This window comes from Strix aluco, chromosome W (genome assembly GCF_031877795.1).
Source record: "Strix aluco isolate bStrAlu1 chromosome W, bStrAlu1.hap1, whole genome shotgun sequence".
NCBI lineage: Eukaryota > Metazoa > Chordata > Aves > Strigiformes > Strigidae > Strix > Strix aluco.
In genome coordinates this window covers 35,346,605-35,367,240 of record NC_133970.1, presented here as the reverse complement: position 1 = coordinate 35,367,240, position 20,636 = coordinate 35,346,605, and the positions used below count along the sequence as shown (strand labels likewise).

The following is a 20,636-nucleotide window of genomic DNA, read 5'->3' as shown; positions in this document are numbered from 1 at the left end:
AAAAGGAATGGTTTCAACAAGAAAAAAAATACTCTGTAAATAGTGCAAAACCATCAACACAGGACTGTAGCTGCTTAAAGTACCATGACTGGCATCATTTATGTCATGATAACTCACCCACTTCTTAACAACCAGTACTAACGTACAAACTCTATTCTCAACTGCAAATAAAATAAATGCTTCTCAAAAAAAAAAGCACATTTAACTAGACAGCAATCAATCAATATTTGTTCCTACTTGATCAACATGATACTCTTGTATTCTAAGGTTACCTTTTGTAAATATTTTATAGAATTTACTTAGTTGTTCTACAACTACTATTCATTGCATTTGAAAACAGTCTGAATAGTAAAATCCACAGATATATCACAAGGGATATGTCAGGTAACTTGCAGATAAGACAAAACTGGATGCGTCGGTCAATGAAGCAGTGTCACATTCTACTTCTAAGTTCTCTCCAGTTCATTGCACTAATTGTCTGAATTAACTTGCTGCCAGGCCAGACCAAATCTAAATTTTTCTTCTTTAGGTTATATAAACTTTGAGGGAAGGGAAAAGAATTATTCTGATTGGAGGACAAAAAGATCATTCTTAAGTTTTCCTCAGGATCCATGAAAGCAGTAATCCCTGCATCCAAACATTAATTTTAAATTTGCCTTGTCTGGAAAAAGATCATCAGCTCAGTCAGCTGCCTTACAATGCCTTATATGTTTTGGAATATCTTTTCTAACCTGACATCAATGTACAAAGTTTTGTATTCTGCACATCAGGACAGGAATACATCAATAGGTAATTACTTCATCCAGGACAAGAAACATCCTACAATAGCACCAGTTGTTGTGTTCTCCATTATTCTGAAAATCCTACTAAGCATGGGATTTTCTCACAACCTATTCACAGTGGCTCAGCACACACACCCCTGCAAGTGGTACTCTTCTTCTTGGAATCAATGTCCTAGATCCAGAAGACCTCTTAGAAACAAAGAAAACTCCTTAACACCAGTCACCTCATCCCCTACATTATGTACCAGCAGTTGAACTAAGAGATGTGACTATTACTACACTAACTGTGAGATGCAGAAGAATTACTGTACAGAGATCATATGGACATGCATTAACTGAAATAGTATTTTTCCATGAGAGAGAAATACAAATAGGCTCAAATTCCAAACTGGACTCTCTTTTTCGTGGCACAAGAGAAGAGATATCTTTTTAGTTGACCTCATTCTGAGATAAGGTTTTCTGTCTGCTAGTACCTGTAATTAGTATATAACAAAGTTAGGTGCAACACGGCCAGTAAACTTTTCCTGATGCTCTTTCATAATCAGTCAACAAGCTACCCCCTCAAGAAAATGCTCAGTAATGTCATTTGCTCAAAGCTAAAAGGTCCAGCTTCCACTAATTGAAAAATCTCAACCATCAGCTGTTGATTTAATTGCAGACATGCCTCCTTAGGCAACTAACTAATAACACAACAGCATCGATTTCAATTGCTAGCTCTGCTTAATCTACCTACATTTTCCCCTTTTGGGGGCATTCTGCTTCACTTTGCCATATCATCTCTGATGCTTTCTACAGTACTTATGCACCAACATAGAAGGGCTGATTTCAAAAAGACGGAAGAACATCCACAGAAATATTTATGAATATTTTTTATCATCTTCACTAAGATAACCAGTTCCTTGTTTGCCTAAGCATCTAATTTGCTCAAACAGAACAGAGATACCCATACATTTTCCACGTGAGAGGTAATTTAATTGTTTTTCTATCATGCAGGGTGAAGCCCTTCAGCCACGCAAATTTTAAGTGAGCAGGCTAATAATTTTAAGGCTATCCACCCTGGCTAATGGTGACTTCTAAAAGTATGTAAAGAGACTGTCTGATAAAATTTTACATTTACTTTTGTTTGACTGATGTCACCTGAGAGTTTTCTTGTCCAAAGAAAAGATGACAGACTATTTCTGATATAGCTTGCCTATTTAGGAAGGTCTCGCACATTAAGGAGATAATTTCTTCAGTCACAAGTCTCCCTTAGTTACTAACTCACTCCTTGATCTCAAGAAAAATAACAGTATTTATCCTTCATCAGGAGACAAAGTTAATTTTGCTGGCTTTAAAGCAGACTGAAAGAAAAAGTGGGACACTAGGACCCATTCCTTCCACTGCTTTTTTCACATCTGGACTCTTATCTGCCCTACAGTGATTTGCTATAAGGAATAAGGGAAATCTGTGGCAGAAGCTAGGAACAACTATATCAATGTTAGACTTGGTGAAGTGACCCCTCACCTGTAGCTATGAATGACAAGATATTTCCTTCCAAGTTTAAAAATAATCTTTCCCAGGCATATGCCTTCCTGGATGTATGAAAAAATTATAGTTAACTAACTGATCCAGGACAAGTTGATGTGAGAGACGAGAAACCAGACCCTCCTAGTAATGTTAATACGGAACACTGAAACTACTCTACTTGAAATAGTCAAAATTAACTAGTAAAGGTAACTTCTACTAATAGCTTCCTACCCTAAAGAGAAAGGAATTCCTGTATGCAAGAACTGAAGAAGGTGGTAAAAAAAGAAGCACAAATGGCCTAGATGTAGCAGTCTGAGATCCACTCCTTATGTATTTATCTGCCAAATGATATTGTGATGGTAAGTAAAAAAAGCTTAGATTAACACTAAGAGTGCTGTTCTTAATTACTTCCCCTTTAGAAGTCTGCATTTCAGGAAGAAATAGTGAAACAGATGCCTGAGAAGATACAAACCAGTTTTATTTTGGGGTTAGTATAAAAACTGAAGCAGTATTTTGAGTTTTCCAAGGAAAGACTCTGTAAGAGCATACAGCCACAGCTAGCTATCAGCCACACATACCTATCAGTGGCTGTAAAGAAATAAAAGAAACTGGAGATTATACCATGAGATGATCATTAGTATAATGATCTCATTATCTGCAGAAGACTGAAGCAGCCCTTGTAGTAGGACCTTAATATGAAGGATCTTTGTTATCTTCTGAATATTACAATATTCAATTAAAAACATATTTATCTGCTATATCAGTTTTCTCCATACATTTATAGTGAGCAACAAGAAGTTATCTTAGAGCTATCTAATGCTGCTAACTAGGTAATTATATATAGTAACCTAATATATTCAACTTAATTTTAATAGTCTATAAATACAAGATACAAATTTAAAAAGCAAAGTTTATAGAAATAATATATTAAAAACTTACTGCATGAATAGGTTCTCAGAAGGAATGTATTATTCCTACAACATTGTTTACATTCAAGTCAAACTCCACACAGCTGTTGATGAGGAGAAAAGAAAAAGAATCAAGCATCAGATATTAAATTTCAGAATATTTATTACCTACTTAGTGACAGAGGTGGAGAAATAACTTTAAGATAATACTCTAGAAACTTTCTTCAGAGTTTTGATGCTGTAATTTCTTCTCTGATTTTGTTTATAGTACTTGAAGTGTTTATAGACTTGAATTCCATTGTTATCAAAATGTAGTTCTTATTTTACACAGAAAATGCATATAGGTCCAAATTTAGACCTTAGGACAACATAATATATCAAATAATTTTTGGATTTTTTTAAAAAAAAAAAATCTTTCTCCCAAATAGACAATACACGATTTACTATGGACAACTTTTGATTCCTGGAAGGATTCTGAGGTATTAGTTTAGCTAATCATGCCAGTGAACTGAGAAGGAGAATAACTGGAAGAGGTCAAAAGGTAAGAATCTCTTTTCTGCAATGATGGTCAGAGATAAATCAACAAGCATTTTGCAATGAAAACAGTTTATTAATAACTGGCACATGTTGTGCGAAAAAAATTCTGAATTGTAACTGTTTCAGAGCATGCAATTTTTAATAACTGTTTCATACTGTTAACAGCAAATAAGAACAAGGCAAACAAATACTACCTGCTTTATTTATAACCCCCCCCATTTGAATTTCATAATGCATATAGAACTTAACTGCTCACAGTACTCAAGAAACAATATTAAATTCATAGTCAATAAGCCATAGCAACATTTTAACTCACAACAAGAGCAGCCTATTATTGACAAAGCAGCAGCTATCTGCAATGTACAGCTATTTCTATTTTATATATCCAAGTCTCATTCACATAGTTTTTTGCCTGAACATTCCTTTGGATTCTCCTGAACTATAAGGGGAACAGAGACCTAGAATTTATTAAACTGGATAAAGCCCATTAATTTGATGTCTACTAAAGGTTTTTGAGATCATTAACTACATTAAAACATTCTTTGCATCACAAGTATTACACAGTTTTAAACCTGAATTAATATCAAGCATGACTTCTTAGGTATTACCATCTTAAAACATCTAACAGTACAGGAAATAAACAAGCTTGAGCCACTGCCTGACAAATGTAAAAATAAGCATAAATACCAGTAGGAACATTAGTCATATATGCAAATATAAAGAAATATGTCAGGCTGCATATGTAATTCCAATTAACCCCAATTGACAAAATTACTATTTACCAGGCGCTGATTAAAGACGTTCCATTGCAGTTATATTGTACTTTAATACAAATATTTTATACATGTTGCAATTATGGGAAGTGAAAAAAGGGTTTGTACTGTTGAAACAAAGAGCTTCACTCAACAGTCAGAATTGAGTAGAACTGTTAAGCAGGTATTCTTTATTCGCAGCGCTGGGCAGCACTGGGGATCGCTCCACCACAAGTGCTGCACTTACTAACAAAACTCTCTGACTAATATACACAAAAACCATACATATGCATCAGATTTCTTAGAAAAGGCACTCTTATGCTAATGGGATCTCAGAATTCATTTACATAGTCTGAGCACGCGTAGTAAAAGTAGAGTGAGGGTCTTCTCCCCTCCTTAGTGGTCCACACAGCCTCTCTCACACTGTCCGTTAGTGAACTTTAGGTTTCTTGTGTCCATATATGGCCATAGAGTGACCTCATCCATCCTTCAGCTCCTGTTTGTTGCAAGGAGGTTAGTTTAGATCAGCTTCCAGTCACTTATCTTGACACTGGCGTCTTCTTGGACACTTGTTTTTTTTAGATTCCTGCTATTAGGGATGTACTCAGGGAGTTTTTCAGACTGTCCAAGGTCTGTTTATCTTTACTAGGCAAGGAGTTACAGGTTTCAAAACATCTTACAAGTGGGTAATGACTACAGAGGGTAGTTAGGAAAAACTATAAATGAAATTATATACATTGCAGTAAAATACAGGAAAAATACAGGAAAAATAAAAGCTAGTAAAACACAAGAGATGTCTAACATTAAAACTAAATGTCCTACTTTACAGGTCTGTGGTGGTTTAGCCCCTGTTGGGGTCTGAGACCACGCGGCCGCTACCCCTCCTCCACAAAGGGAGTGAAATACAAAGTCCCAAGACTGAAATAAGGAAAGGTTTCATACAACAGTGCAATAGCAACACAACAAACAACAACAATAACAATAACAGTAATAGTGATAGCAATGAACAGAGCAAAATAGCTACCAAATACAGCAGTGAGAAGCACGATGTACAAAACCACGAGTGCACCGCGCTCCCGCGCCACGAAAATGTGACGCGCCAGGATGTGACGTCCGCATGGTATCTGAATAACCCGGCTAGAGCTCCCCCCCCACTGCTGGGGAAACTTAACCCTATCCTGGTTAAACCAGGACATAATCCACCCCTTTATTCTATACCATGTGCGTCACATCCAGCTGCCACTTAGCAATTAGCATTGACAAAGAAAAATTAACAAAAGCACAGTATAACTCACGGTGTGTTTTCACCCACAATCAAGTCCCCTTGTGGCACGCATCGGACCTCTCCATCCTTCTGCATCACCCACCAGGTGCACCCAGGTCCTTGAGCAAAAACAATCCCGTGGATGGGTTTGCCTTTGCCCGGCGCAGGACTAACCCAGACCATTTTTCCCAGCAGGTCCCTCATGCGCACCACAGGGACTCTATCCCTGTCTACAACACGTGGAAGTTTTGACTGAGCCGGGCCAGCTCGATTGGCAGATCCTCTTGTGTTCACTAACCAAGTGGCCTTTGTCAGATGTGTGTCCCAGTGTTTGAAGGTTCCACCCCCCATTGCTCTCAATGTAGTTTTTAACAGCCCATTGTAGCGCTCGATCTTCCCAGAGGCTGGTGCGTGGTAGGGGATGTGGTAGACCCACTCGATGCCGTGTTCTTCTGCCCAGGCACCTATGAGGTTATTTCGGAAGTGAGTTCCGTTGTCCGACTCAATCCTCTCTGGGGTGCCGTGTCGCCACAGGACTCGCTCTTCAAGGCCCAGGATGGTATTTCGGGCGGTCGCGTGGGACACTGGATAAGTTTCGAGCCACCCAGTGGTTGCTTCCACCATTGTGAGCACGTGGCGCTTGCCTCGGCGGGTCTGTGGCAGTGTGATGTAGTCGATCTGCCAGGCCTCTCCATATTTATATTTCATCCATCGATCTCCATTCTGCTGGGGCTTCACCCGTTTGGCTTGTTTGATCGCAGCACACGTCTCACATCCATGGATGATCTCTGCGATGGTGTCAATGGTGAGGTCCACCCCTCGATCTCGAGCCCACCTGTATGTTGCATCTCTGCCTTGGTGGCCCGAGGTCTCATGGGCCCACCGGGCTATGAACAGTTCACCTTTACGCTGCCAGTCCAAGTCCACCTGAGCCACCTCGATCGTAGCAGCCTGGTCCGCCTGCTGGTTATGTTGATGTTCATCAGTGGCCCGACTCTTGGGTATATGGGCGTCCATGTGGCGCACCTTCACAACGAGGTTCTCCACCCGGGCTGCAATGTCCTGCCATACTTCAGCGGCCCAGATGGGTCTGCCCTTGCGTTGCCAGTTGTTCTGATTCCATTGCTGCAACCACATCCACAGGGCACTTGCCATCACCCACGAGTCAGTGTAGAGATAGAGCCTTGGCCACTTTTATCGCTCACCAATCTCCAAAGCCAATTGGATGGCTTTCACCTCTGCGAACTGGCTCGATTCACCTTGTCCCTCAACAGCTTCAGTGGTTCGTCGTGTGGGATGCCACACCGCAGCCTTCCATCGTCGATGTTTTCCCACAATGCGGCAAGACCCATCAGTGAACAGGGCATATTGTTTTTCTTCCTCTGGCAGCTCGTTATATGGTGGGGCCTCCTCAGCACGTTTCACCTCTTGTTCTGGTGACATCCCAGCATCTTTGCTCTCTGGCCAGTTCATGATCATTTCCACTAATCCTGGGGGGTCGCGGTTCCCTATTCGAGCCCGTTGTGTTATCAATGCAACCCATTTACTCCACGTGGCATCTGTTGCATGATGTGTGGAGGGAGCCTTTCCTTTGAACATCCATCCCAGCACCGACAGTCAAAGTGCCAGGAGGAGCTGTGTCTCAGTGCCGACCACTTCTGAGGCAGCTCGAACTCCTTCGTACGCTGCCAGTATCTCCTTCTCAGTCAGTGTATAGTTAGCTTCAGAGCCTTTGTATCCCCGGCTCCAAAAGCCTAGAGGTTGGCCTCAGGATTCCCCAGGTGCTCTCTGCCAAAGGCTCCAGGACGGGCCATCCTCCCCGGCTGCGGTGTAGAGCATGTTCTTAATCTCCTGCCCTGTCCGGACTGGCCCGAGAGCCACTGCCTGGGTAATCTCCTGCTTAATTTGTTCAAAGGCTTGTTGTTGCTCAGGGCCCCATTTAAAATCATTCTTCTTGCGGGTTACGTGGTAGAGAGGGCTCACAATGAGGCTGTAGTTTGGGATGTGCATCCTCCAGAATCCCACAGCGCCCAGGAAAGACTGAGTCTCCTTTTCGGTGGTTGGTGGGGCCATGGCTGTTATCTTGTTTATCACCTCCATTGGGACGTGGCGACGCCCATCTTGCCATTTTATTCCTAGGAACTGAATCTCCCTTCCAGGCCCCTTAACTTTCTGTCGCTTGATGGCAAAACCAGCCTTCAGGAGGATTTCAATTACCTTCTTTCCTTTCTCAAAGACTTCCTCAGCTGTGTTCCCCCATACAATGATATCATCAATGAAGTGCAGGTGTTCTGGAGCCCCACCTTTCTCCAGTGCAGTATGGACCAGTCTATGGCAAATGGTGGAGCTGTGTTTCGACCCCTGGGGCAATCGATTCCAGGTGTACTGGATACCCCTCCAAGTGAACGCAAACTGTGGCCTGCACTCTGGTGCTATTGGAATGGAGAAAAACGCGTTAGCGATGTCAATCGTGGCGTACCACTTGGCTGCCTTCGACTCCAGCTCATACTGGAGCTCTAGCATGTCCGGCACTGCAGCACTCATCGCTGGCGTAACTTCATTCAGGCCACGGTAGTCCACGGTTAGTCTCCATTCGCCATTAGGTTTTCTCACTGGCCATATAGGGCTGTTGAAAGGTGAGTGAGTCTTGCTGATCACCTTCTGGCTTTCTAGTCAACGGATCAGCTGATGGATGGGGACCAGGGAATCTCGGTTAGTGCAGTACTGCCGCCGGTGCACCGTCTTGGTGGCAATTGGCACTCGCTGCTCTTCAACCTTAAGCGACCCCACCACCGAGGGGTCCTCTGAGAGGCCGGGTAAGGTGGTCAATTGCTCAATCTCCTCCAGGGCAGCTATACCAAAGGCCCACCGGTACCCTTTTGGGTCTTTAAAGTACCCTCTCCTGAGGTAGTCTATACCTAGGATGCACAGGGCATCTGGGCCAGTCACAATGGGGTGCTTATGCCAGTCCTTCCCAGTTAAGCTTACTTCAGCTTCTAATAGGGTCAGCTGTTGGGACCCCCCTGTCACTCCGGAGATGCAGATGGATTCAACCCCACTGTGGCTTGATGGCATCAAGGTGCACTGTGCGCCAGTGTCTACCAAGGCCTTATATTCTTGTGGTTCTGATGTGCCAGGCCATCGGATCCACACCTTCCAGTAAATCCGATTATCCCTTTCCTCCACCTGGCTGGAGGCAGGGCCCCTCTAATCCTGCTCACCATCACTCACTTGATCTCAGAGTGACTCCTGCAGGAATGACTTCCTGGTCCCCTCAAGAGGGTCAAGCATAGTGTTGGCCATTCTATTCTGTCTGGGGGGTTTCTGACTAGACACTGGAGCTGCATCTCTCTTGGAAGACTCCCCTTTCATGGTGGTCTTCCCTTTCAGTTGCTGTACTCGTGCAGCTAGGGCGGGAGTGGGCTGTCCATGCCACCTCCTCATGTTCTCCCCATGGTCGCGGAGGACGAACCACAGGGTGCCCCGTGGTGTGTGTCTTCCACTGCCCTTCTCTTGGGTGGGGAAACGCCTGCTTCTAATAGCTGAGACATCGGCCCGTGCAGGTGGAACATAGGACATGTCCTGTTCCACTTTCTGGAGCCTCTGAGACAGTTCCTCTACGGCTGAAACCAAAGCATGTTGGGAGGAAGGGAGACTTCCCTCATAGTGCTGGAGCTGCATAGTCACTTCATCCACTGTCTGAGTGTCTCGCCACCAGGATGCTACTGCTAATGCTTTGGAATGTGCCTCTGGTCCACTTTGCAGGAACTTTCGCCACATCAGCTGTGTACAAGGGACCTGATCTGGATCCGTTGGTGACTGCTCATCATTCAGATCACCATAGATCATGTCAAACACAGCCATTTCCCTGAGGTTTTGGATGCCTTTCTCCATGTCGGTCCACTTGCCTAACCGACATAGAGCATCATCCTTGTAGGGGTACCTCTCCCTCACAGTGAGCAGGAGTCGCCTCCAAAGGCTGAGGGTTTGAGCCTGTTTCCCTATTGCCTTGTCAATATCAGCCTGCTTGGCTAAAGGTCCCAGCTGCTTGGCCTCTCTCCCCTCCAATTCCAAACCAGCAGCTCCACTATCCCAGCACCGGAGCAGCCAGGTGCAAATTTGCTCGCCTGGAATGCGGCTGAAATCCTTCCGCATATCTCACAACTCACTGAGGGATAGAGATCGGATGGTTACCTCCGGCTCTTCCTCCTGCTCTCGTGATGGTCCTGGTTCATTATCACCCTGTGCACTGCGAGGGGATTTTTTGGTATATTTGGTTTTCTGTATCAGGGCAACTGATACTGGTACTGCTTGTCCCTCTGGCCCAGCTGCTGTGCTGGTGGAGGCGACTGGTACTGGCACTGCCTGTCCCCCTGGCCCAGCTGCTGTACCAGCAGGTTCACTTTCAGACCCTGCAGCTCTTTCGCCCCCTTGAGGGCAGTGATCAGTGTTAAGGGTGATGCGGTAGGCATGGGCAAGCCCCCAGCACATCGCAAGGATTTGTGTCTCCCGGGGTTTGTCAGATTGGCAGCACACCTTTTCCAAACACTCCACCAGTTTATCAGGACTCTGCACTTGTTCGGGAGTAAAATCCCAGAACGTTGGGGGTGACCACTGACTCAGGCACTTGCCCATCTTCTCCCACACACCTTGCCATTTATAACTATCTGCCCCCGGGGCAGGTTTCCGGGTGGTGCTATTGTTGGAGAAGTACCGCATGGCCCAAAACAAGATCTGGCAGACATTCAGAAAGCACAGAGCCGCAAGCACACTGGCCTGGGTGCTCCAGGGATAGCTGAAACTCTCAGAAAACGAGAGGATCTCTTCCCCTGGCTCACCCATAGAGGGGGTGAGACCCCAAACAAAAGACCAGGCAGCAAACAGGTACCGGTTCACCCCCACAAGCAGCGAAACGAGCCCATTATAAGCAGACAGTAACCAGTAGAGCAAAACAAGTCCCTTGATACTTTTTCCACCAAGAACAAACACCAGCACTAGGAGCACAGAGTGGAGATGAGGATTAATCCAGCCCCACCTCACAAGCAAATTGCCCAGCATTGCAAACATTTCTTATCAAACAATACAAGTAAAAACAGAAAAAATTACACCTAACAGATTGCTCTAACACACTTCTCCTTTTGTCCTTATCTCAGTCTTCTCCAGCCTCACGTTGGAGCGCCAAAGTTGTGATGGTTTAGTCCCTGCCGGGGTCTGAGACCATGCGGCCGCTTCCCCTCCCCCACAAAGGGAGTGAAATACAAAGCCCCAAGACTGAAATAAGGAAAGGTTTCATACAACAGTGCAATAGCAACACAACAAACAACAACAATAACAGTAACAGTGATAGCAATGAACAGAGCAAAATAGCTACCAAATACAGCAGTTTGAAGCACGATGTACAAAACCACGAGTGCACCACGCTCCCGCGCCAGGAAAATGTGACCTGCCAGGATGTGACATCCGCATGGTATCTGAATAACCCGGCTAGAGCTCCCCCCCCACTGCTGGGGAAACTTAACCCTATCCTGGTTAAACCAGGACACAGGTCCCTGTACATTAGCAATTTCAAGTATACTTGTAGCAGCTTCCCTTCACTGTTGGGACTCGAGTTGTAGCAAAGGTGCTAAAGAAGAGGAAAAGAGTCAACTGCACATCAAATATAGCAGAACGGGAAGCTTTTGCATCCTCTGTAATACAGAAATCTTGTTAATTAATCAAAGGCTTGTCTGGTAGCAGAGCCAGCATTTGAATTATTTCCTGGGAAAGACTACAAAAAAAGATAATAAGTCTTTACGTGGAATGAATCTTCCCTTACTGTTATAGCATTAAAAACCCTTTAAGATTAAAAAGGAGAACACACGAACTGAATGCTTTCTCCTTTCACCAAAACAAAATAAGTAGGAAATGGCAGTTTTCAAGTATATATGTGTTACGACCCAGACTGGCAGCCCAGAGAGTGGTAAAGGTTCTGTGATCCCCTCAGGTTAAATTAAGGTGAAACAACACCAAATGACCAGTTAAAATGTTTTACTTGCATTAGAAACAGCTTAAACTTTGAAAAGGATAATAAGCAATGTGGTCTGTTATCTATAAGAAAGAAAAGAAAGGAATGAAAAGAAAAAGAAAGGAGAAAGTCAAAGAAATCCGGATCACCATCTGAGGATCCAGCATTGTCTCAGGTCCGGTAATCTTGGGTAGTGGGTACACACACAGCAAAGTTTTCTGTTGCCTTTTAAATTCATCTTATCAGCTGATTAGCATACTAGACAAAGAGAGGCAGGTATTCCACAAACTCATTTCCATGAGTGACAGGCAAAAGGTGAAGCATGGGTTCTGCGCATGCATTGGAGGGGAATGGGGTACATTAAGCCTTTTGTCCAATTGAGTCGGTGGTCACAATCTCCCCCTACCTTTACCTTTTCCTCAGTTTTTGTTTCTTAGGCAATTATCCAGTCATTAGCTCCATCTGGTGTCGGTTGTTTCTCTCTCTTATCAATCTTTTAGCTCTTCTTCGAGGCTATAGTCATAAATTAAGGTGCAGGCCTTAACCCAAACATATGGTTTTACTCAGTCTATGTCTCCTCCCTTCGAGGCTTATCTAAGGAGTTTGGTTATATAACTGCAAGGGAGTAGAGCCATGCACCCTTCAATACACCCTGTGCTTCCCTAGGCAGATAATTAATTCCTTAGACTAATCACAAAGGCCACAATTTGTCCTTGAGGTTTCCTGTGTCGATGAATGTTTGAGGCATTAATTCCTTCAATTCCTTACAATATGGACCACTGACAACACATTAGAATCCAGATGCAGAGATAGCACGCATTGAATTCTACCACCTTCTCCCAGAAACCAGGCATCAAGAGAATTGGCTTTCACAGGAAACTTGTCATGTTTAGCTTCTGGTTTTGGCCAAAACAAGCTTAGTCCCCTGGGTACAGAATATCCAAACCACTTTTCAAGACCTCTGTGAAAAAAATGAATGAGTGTGCATGTATATATATGAGCCTAAGAAAGACAGAGGCCAATAAGGATTAGAAAGAGATAGATGCTTTAAATAAAAAGAGAAAGCATGGATGGAGGTGACAGGGTACATAAGAGAAAGATAACTGAAAAGAGAAAAAATAAAACAAACAAAAAGCCCCCAACCCAAAGTCATGTCATTCCCCCTGCCTTCCAAATAAACAACATAGAAAACCAGATGGTGAACAGCACTGTTTTTTCTCTGAAAAATGTAATAGGCAGCTTCTAGTCCAAGATTATACTTTGATTTAGTAGGAAATAAAGAATTCTTTAAATCCTGTCTGTAAGGTATATGAATATCATGACTGTTACTTTTTTTTTCTTTGCAAGTGACCATAGTATGGACTATAAATGCCTACAAAAGACTTCCATCTTCTGACATAATCACTTCCATACTTAAGGTTTCTTTTTAAAGTTTATTTTCTGATGTTAAATTGGAAAAAAAATATTCTTGCTATAGCTCCATGATTTATTCAAGGTTTTTACCAGGAATTACCATTTAACTTATCTATGAAGACTAGCATTGTTATATGTAGCTAAGCCATATAACCCAAATTTTAGCTTGACAAGTTTAACACTTTCAGAAAGCATGGGAAAAACAACCTTCTGTACTGTTAGAGGAGAAAATTATTAGATAAAAATTATTCAAATTTTTCAAAGATATTCAAGTATACAGAAGTATATATGGGATTAGGTGTAAATGAAAGAAGTATATAGCCAAACCCTAACAAGCATTATATAATCTCAGAGGCAAGAAAAGATTAAGTGGATGACATCTATTAGTTCAAATTGTAAACATGACAGATTCAGTTTTATCACAGCAGAGTTTCTGCCATGATAAAAGCATATCATAAATTTTAGAAGTGTGTGGGCAGGATAAGATAGATATAAGAAAGTTGTTCCAAGTTCTATTTACAAAGAATAGGCAAACCATGTTATTACATGAAGGTGATACACATAATTCTTACAAAATGTAAGCCCATAAATATAGGAAGATTTGAACATTACTCAGTCCCAACCAATTTGAGTGTTTTGCACGATTTTTTCCTCCATGGCATACTTTTATCACACACGATAAGAAATACATTGTTCTGTCTTAGTACATCCCTCTTGATCATTTATTTTCATGTCTTTATAATGAAGATACAATGAATACAGTAATATACAACACATCCACTTCTCTCCAATTACTTTCCCCTTCCAAAAAAAAGCCATAGAATTAGTAGATAACACTGTGAATAGAACATCCAATACTACACTTCGTTAAACACAGAATACTTCCCTAGAAGACAGCAGAATTCTGCTAAAATGAACAAAAAATTTTAATCAAGAAAACAATGTCAACACAGGAAACTAAAGTTTGTTTTACTGTTGTTTGTATAGTGTAAAAGCTGTGAATTAGTAGCTTATCTCAATAGTCAATATGTTTGCACTGAAAGCAAAATTATCTTTCATAACAATTTTCTTCCCACTGTTGTTTTCCTGTCAAGAACCATCTGTTAACTAGAATCCACTATGCATGAGTCACCCACAGAAATACATGATGTACTGGTATTAATGCACATCACAGAAACTAAACAGCATCTCAATGACAAGAGGTGTCTCAGGCCATTGAGGAAGCAAACTGACCACCACTACACACTAGCTGTACAAATTTGCAATCCAACTATAGTACAACACAAATAAAGCATAACTTCAGTGGAACTACTCATATGGACAGTACATACATAGATACTTCCCTGTGTCAGAGTCTAAGAAATTATGTTGAACAGAATACTTGCCTGACTTTATCCCTGAACTTCACGACTGGTACTTTTGCTCTAATCAGCTGGGGTTGTTCAATGTAGCTTGCTGAAAGGGAAAAAAATATGCAATTAAGTTTCATGTAAGATGCTGATCTTAAAAATAGATCCTAGAGTCAAACTGACTGATCTATAGCAAATAGTAGCTTATTAAATGTAGCAAAAATATTCTCAAAAGGGTTGTGCTAAACTAAGTAACTTTTAGCAACTGCAGCAAAAATACAATCTAGGAAAGAAAGTGGAAAAAAGCACTAAATATTAGAGAAAAAAGTGGAAGATTTTTCAGCGGGAAGTATATTCAGGAAATTTGAACATAAGGAATGCAGTTCTACAATGCTTTCACTGAACAGTACTTGTAATAGAAATCCTGAATAATTAAGGTTCAAAAAGAAGGGAGCAAGAACAGACCCATCGAGGATGACCAGATACTTAAGCCCTGCACTACATTGTAGCGAGGGGCATGTGATCAGCTGCATACTTGTTAATCATGTCTAGACTGCTTGCAGTTGAAGTTATGCATTTTACTGATCAAAAAATATTAACATAACTATCATCAGTACACGCTGATTATGCTTAAAATTTCAAGAACTGTTTCTTTGACTGAAGTACATACCAAGACAGACATTGCCTATTGAATTACTACTGAAAACAGGACACCACTTTCCATCAAAGATGGGATAAGCTTTATTTGCCTTTTGCTTTAATGACGATAGGACATGCAATAAATACACAAAGGACTGTACCTCAGATGATTATCCACACAGTATAGACACACAGGCTCAATGCCAGACCATCTAAACCCAAACATACTAAGCTCTACCAGACTCATACAGTGACACTAAATGCATCTTTGCACTTAGCTCCCCAAAACTGCTGCATCAGTCATATTATCTGCAATTTCCCTGTTCTCCACAATATCTCAGGCTATATTTAGTAGTTGCCCATAATCCTGAATGAGAAATATACCCAAGAAAGTAATGGAAAAGACAAAGAAAAGCAGAGTCCATAGGTTACACGATATGAATTTGGGCAAAAAGCACAGCTTTAGTAATTTCTTATGTTGCAAAATATAGGACCCCTTGAATTTGACCATATCTAATGCTATACATTTTCCCCTTGTTTCCATAAATTAACCTCAAATTAGCATAAATAAGTATGACAAAGCTAGGATTAGTGCAGATTACATTAAAAATAACCTTAAATAAAAGCTGATCTTCACTTTTTGGGGGGAGATTTTTCCATCAGTTCGGATAGCAACCTTAATTAAACAGTGTCAGGTCTATTGCATTCAGATGACAACTTCAGGTTTGTTAAAACCCTACTGTGCAATATTCATTTAAAACAAATTTTACTTTTTTTTGAGACTTTTGAAAATGTTTTATGGATATGCACATTTGGACAGATTTGACCTGAGATAATCCTTTATCTGAATTTGAATGCATTGTATGATCCTAAGCAACACACAGACTGGCATTAAAAGAATAAAAAAATAATCTTATTAATTTACTAATTTTAAAGGAAGACTCTTACAAAACTGTAATCCACATTCACCGAACATGCATAGTACAATTTACACAAGCGTCCCCTCTTTCTAGCTATACCTGCAGACACATCCAAGCATCCCTCTTCCAACATCCCAGAGCATTCTGAATGTGAAGCTATAAAGCATGTAGACTGTCTGCTTTCTTTCCTTTCACTACCAAATTTAAGACAAAGATACCCAACACATAGCCTATGGAAGACAACTGTGGGTATCTATCTGCATACCACAGTAATTCAACTTTCCTCACTATGACAATTTCTGAAGGGCTCTTGAGAAATTAACTGGACTCGTTCTAGTGACAATCCACTTCCAAATACATCCTTGTCTGCAAGTGCATCCCAACACTTGATGGGTACTCGTGCCAAATTAGTTGGCAAAGAAAAAAAAATCCAGACCAACAAAGTCCTGATTGTTTCCCAAGGGTGAAACAGAGCTAAGAGGATGTTAGAAGGCAGTGACTTGCTGCTGGTACCCTCTTTCTTGGCTCACCCCAATGACACTGTTAGCAGAATCTCTACTGTACATAAGCATAATTGTTTCTTCCCTGGTATACATGACAGTCACAAACACAGGATGTGGAATTCTGAAATACATACAGATTGAATAAATGCCTTAGTAAACTGACTCTCTGACCCTTATGCTATGACCAGAGGGGCTACACCAAGAAACATGCAAATTCCACATAGCCGCTCCACAGTTTTAGGCATGTCTATGATAGAGTCACAGATACCATTTCAGCTGTAGTGAAGAAGAACATAATCAAAGACTAAACACTATTTAATAGATAATATAACCCATTCATTCAGAATTTCAGATTAAACAGCTTAAATCTCTCTCTTCTTTTGCAGAATAAAAGAGTAAGCAATTATACAAAATATTAATCCCAAATATGGTATATGACAAAAAGATCTTTGGCATCCTGCACATTAGCCTGGTCTCATTGATAGGGTTCTACTATAAAAAGAGAAATTAGGTGACACAGAAGTCTGAATCCAGAGTCATGAAGAATCTAGGAGGGTACAACCCAGCACAGGATGCATTATTGATGTTTAGAATTCCCTCACTTTTCTTGCAAACCATCTTTTTGCAAAACCATGTCTGTGACTAAACAGAAATGTTTTCTTCCACCCATGTTAAAGAATATTTTATAAACTGAATGAGGACTGTATACAAGCCTTAGAGAACTATGTAGCTTTAATAGAACACAGAATAAAACATAAGAAGTATATAATAAATTGGCAGTAGGCCATGAATAACTAATGTATATTGCTCACATCATATAATAAACTTAATAATCACATGATACTAGGAGTATCTACTCTAAACCAGTTTGAATGGGAGCAATATGAATTAGGTTCTTGGGTGGTTTTTGTTTGGTGTTTTTTGGGTGGTTTTTTTTGTTTTTTTAAATTTTATCTGACTACATTTTCAGCTGAGAGGAATATTTGTGTGTGAACACTCTTCTAGGTAAATAAGACATTCTGAACACTTATGTGATGCCATTCTAAACTCATTAAGTTTTATCATAAGCATGATGAAGTAAAGCAAAGAGAAGTATAGTTAATAAGTTAACTTGTGTCTATGGCAGGAAGTTGAGAGATAACTGTATAGTTGTAAAGAATTCCCCAGGGAGGCATGTCAAGCTTGAGAAACAGTGTTTCAAGTCACTTTTATTAGAGCCCTCTGACTGTTTTACCTCATTTACAATGTTACCATGAGTGAGACAGAGAGAAGAAAAAGGTTGAAGAATATCTTAACCCTAGCCATGTAGGAATACACAGAAAATGAAGGGTCCTTTTTTAAACAGAATGTTTTTCTTTCCATGCAATGTTTGGAAAGGAAAGATTTATGTCTATACCACCATGAAGTACTTTATGTTCTCACCTACCTGTGAAGTCCTTCAAGGTCATTAATTTGAATTCAAGTTTCCTTGCTTGTCCTAGCTGTTGCACGTTCCCCACTAGACAACGGTTATGTGGATTCCATTCTGATATCCTAGTCTCACCACTACAGCACCTCTTTGTATAACTAAGAGAAAATGAGCTCTTTGTTATTTATTCAACTGGTAAACACTGGTCAACCCAGTACTGCTAAGTTGCTGTTCAAATGAATCCTGCCTAGACTGGATGAATCTAAAGAGAGTAATCAGTTTGAGGTTTACTCTCAGTGGTTTGGATTACACTCTCTTTAATACGTTATTAACAGTTATCACCCCAAATTCACATTTCTAAAAGATGTTGCCTTGAGCATACAGTTCTGGGGGTGTTTTACAGTGTTGTAAAAAATAGATATGTGCAGGTATCCAAACAAATACGTGCAAGTTACATGTACTCTGCTAATCTTTGAAACAGAAGACATATTACTACTATCCTTACATCTCTCTACTCTAGAAGAAACACAATACCTTTAAGACTAACACATCCCATAAAGACAGTGAATAAATATCAGAAGTTTTTTCCTACTTTGCTCTGCGACTAGACTATTAAAAAAATAACGTATCTTAATTTCAGTATTCTACATGCAGAATGGCAACACAGAAAAGCCTCCACTATAAGACTTTAAATCTGATGGGCTCAAATTCCTTGCTCACACTTGTTACCTTTTGCAAGCCTGAAACTGAAATAAGCTGGAGTTTAGATAAGTTTTGAATACATTTCCCAAACCTCCCAGAATGAAACACTAATCTAAAAATCACAGTTAGCTGTATATAAAGGATGAGAGAGATGCCACTTAAAGTTCTGATGATTTACCTAAAAGACTTTTCTTCAGACCACTTTCCAGTTTATCAGTCATGGGAATTAAGGTGTAATAAGCAGAGAATCACACTATTCTTATAGCCCTTATTTTGGAATGTACAGGGACACCACAGAGTGCAGGAACAAAGAGGAAGATGTTAGGAGAGGCACAGCTAGAAAAAACTTCTCCCAAGTTCCTAAACTGCAGTGTTCTGGGAAAAGGCTAGAAAAGCTCTAGAACATTACCTATGCCACAAGTCTCCTCCTTATAAAAATTTTCTTTTTTTAGCCCTTTAACTCTTTCACAAAACCAGCCCAAGAGCTTAGTTTTAAATATCTTCCCCCCCCCCCTTGCTTCTCTTCAATCTCAGCACATATATTTAGTTAGCTTTCATGTCCAGCCCAAATTATGTTTTTTTCTGTTCTCTTGTGTGAAGCAAGGAATGTGTTTAATGACAGCTCACACACTTGTTGAGAACTTGCTGCAATCTTTCTTCTACAGCGGAAAGAAAGAAGGAACTAAACTAGTAACATCACAGGATAGCATATGTATTAACTGGACAGCACAAAACCTAAAAATAATCATCAGAAGCAGCTTCATACCTTTTAGGTTGTTAAAAAGCACATGCAATAAAATACAGAATACTGTTTGAATGAAATTTCAGTTCTTAAAGAAGCTTGGTACAGACAAATCTTACACTTGGTTGTACACAGCAGCAGCATACAGGCACTCATGCTAACCCTTTTAAGGCTGCAAATCTAGAATTCTGGTTCAAATTGAAGTAATATCTCAAAAGAATTACAATTTCTGTATACTTTTTCTTTAAATATATGTACTTTGTTGATTAAGTGGCAGCTGACTTCTGAAGACAGTAGAAGGTAGGAAATCTCTTAAACAACAAATTGAGATCTATTAAAAAAAAAAAAAGAACTTAATAGCCAATTGGGAGCTGACAATGAACAGACATTTCTGAGCATGTAAGCCTGACTCCACAAACCCATGGGAGTGCCAACAGGACACCACTGAAGCATACTGCTAAGATCATCTCCCCAGAGGCAGAGAAAATGAATCTGAATCTATTACCTTCTGAAATCTAGCTTAGGGGACACCCCCACTCCCCCTCAAAAACAACCCCAACAACCCACAAGCTATTTTGAAATTTTGGATGACAGCAATTATAGTTGCCTAAATAAGCTTTAATCAAAATAACTGGGCAACTCCCTTGTTTCAGAAGTACTGAACCTTAGCATAGTTGAGATACAAATTGTAAGTGAACTAAACCCAAATGGAAAGACACATATGGAAAAACGTTTTCATTTTGAATCAGGGAATTTTTTCAAACAACTTTTGTTTATCAGTTCTATCCACAGAACACCCATACACAGACACAAGGATAGATGGCTAGGTATAGGAATTCATGCCCATAGCAATATTAAAATTATGAAGAGATGATCTAAGAGGTCTACATACCACAACTAAAACAGTCTGACAGGAGCAGTAACATCAGCAGTGTTTTGTCCTGCCTCACCTTCCACAGAACATTTTGATTAAATAAAGCTGACCAAAGGCACTTGCAAGATAACAGAGAATTTGGAAAGCATCAGAAATGAGCAATGGCATAAACAAAACCCTTCAGGGATCACTCCCACATGACCGCTATGTCTTTCTGTTACTGGCAAACAAACTTGATTTTGTCTAAAACTCTGTCACAGAACACAATCTCTTGAAAAAAGGGGGTGATAATTTATTTAAATGCTCCCTTTCTGGTCCCTGAAAACACAATTA

The 20,636-nt window shown here is 40.7% G+C and overlaps 1 pseudogene; it reads right to left on the bottom strand.

The window, feature by feature from the left end:
- Positions 1 to 20,636, bottom strand: part of LOC141917605 (poly(A) RNA polymerase GLD2-like) — a 99,230-nt pseudogene that overhangs the window by 11,095 nt on the left and 67,499 nt on the right.